The following is a 2,082-nucleotide window of genomic DNA, read 5'->3' on the forward strand; positions in this document are numbered from 1 at the left end:
CTTGTCCCCACTGTGTTAGGTTTAGTCTGTGACTGGCAGTATGTTGAAAGGAAAATAAGTTTGCTGTTAGATTAAATTTGCATCCCACATATTTGTAAACCTGATTTATTTCTCTAGCATATTTTATATAATTACAGCATTTATATTCTTCCCTTCTCACCCTGAAGGGGATTCAGGGCAGATCACTGAACACACATACACAGCAAACATTCAATGTCATTAAACAGACAGAACAGACAACAGATAGAGGTATGTTGGCATTTCCCCCCAATTTCGGCATCCTGGAGGCTGTACTTGATTCTGGCCACAGGGGGTGCTGTCACTCCATCCTCTATGGCGAGGAGCCTTGATCACAGACTTCCTTTGATTGCTGGCATTTTCTGGCATTTCTTTTATGGTGCCTTAAAATACCTCCCACTTAAGCGGTGCCTAATTTTTCTACTCACAGTTCACAGCTGTTTTTGAACTGCTTAGGTGGACAGTAAGCTGGGCAGGTGCTCATCCCAACCCGGGCTTCAAACTGCCAGTATTTCAATTGGTAAGAAGTATTGCTGCAGGTGATTAACTAGTTGTGCTAAAGCCCAACCCCCATAACAAAAATTAGTTTAGGAAGTTAGCTGAGCTGCTGAAGGCGTTAAGATCATTGCATTCAATAGCACATCTGTACTCATGACTGGGAAAGTTCACTTTGATGAAGGGCTGGAGAAATTATGGCTTGGATTGCATTATGGATTTCCTCAGTGCTAAAATTTGAACTTTTTCATGGGCAGGTAAATTTGGAACATCAATGTGGACTAGTGGCTTGAATATTAGACTAGGAGACTAGGGTTTAAATCTTCACTCAGAAAAAGAAACTCCTGGGTGATCACATTACTGACAAGTCAACAGGAGCCAAGGGCAAACCCTCTATGCACAATTTTTGCCAAGAAAACCCTGGGATAGGGGCGCTATTAGTCAGAAATGACTCGAAGACACAAAAAGTGGAAATTGGTCCCCAAAAATCAATCCTGCCCCTTGTAAGCTGTGAAATATACAGCTCATAAAGGGACTAAAAGTGCCGCAGGAGGCAGATAACAGGAGTCAGAACAGGAGGAACCCAACTAACTGTTACAAGCATGCAATTAAATCTCAGTGCCAGGTGCTGTGGGGCTATATTTCAGAAGGAGGAACTGGCAAAATCACCTCTAAGTGTAGTATTCCTTGCCAAAGAAAACCACATAATTGGGTTGCCGTAAGTCGGCAAATGATTTGAAGGCACACGTACAAACTTAAGAAAATCAACATAAAAAGTGATAATTCATGGCAAACTTTATTGTATATAAAATATTCTATCTAACATGATGGATTGTTTATAATGAAAACTGACTACTTGCCCATGTGTGTCAATTTTTATTAATTGGACTAGAGGAGGGGATCGTCTGATCCTCCAAATATTTTGACCCACAACTCAAATACTGGCTGAAGCCTATGAATGTTGAGGTCCAAAGCGTTTTAGTGACCAAACCCACTGACTTGTACAAAGACAACAATCCCTCACACAATATTAGGAACTGTTTAACAGACCTCCCAACCTATTGTTAAGTCAATAAGGATGGTAAAAACAGCAGAGAGGAAACAGGCAGGGACATCTAATTACCTTTCAAGAAGAGTTTGCTCCAGGCACAGTCAGTCCATTGTATGCTAATCAAGATGGTCAGTTGAAATATTCACACCTAGCCCAACTGACAAAAGTCCTTTGTCTCACCCTGGTCATTCCACAGATATATAAACCCCTTTTCCCAGTTACCAAACAGACCTCACCTCTGAGGATGCTTGCCATAGATGCAGGCGAAACGTCAGGAGAAATGCCTCTAGAACATGGCCATATAGCCCGAAAAAACCCACAAAAACTTAAGGATGGTAATGTTCCACATGTCAATAAGGATGGTAATGTTCCACATCAAAGCAGAATGGAAAGAGTGTAATGCTGGAAGGCAGCAGGATACTACAATATATTAGGGTATTTGATAGACATAGGGAAAACATCAGCAGAACAATTGCCTAGATTAATAAGAGGAACAATGAAACAAGAGGACTTTAAGA

The sequence above is a fragment of the Anolis sagrei genome, chromosome 5, assembly GCF_037176765.1.
Source record: "Anolis sagrei isolate rAnoSag1 chromosome 5, rAnoSag1.mat, whole genome shotgun sequence".
In the NCBI taxonomy this organism is placed as follows: domain Eukaryota; kingdom Metazoa; phylum Chordata; class Lepidosauria; order Squamata; family Dactyloidae; genus Anolis; species Anolis sagrei.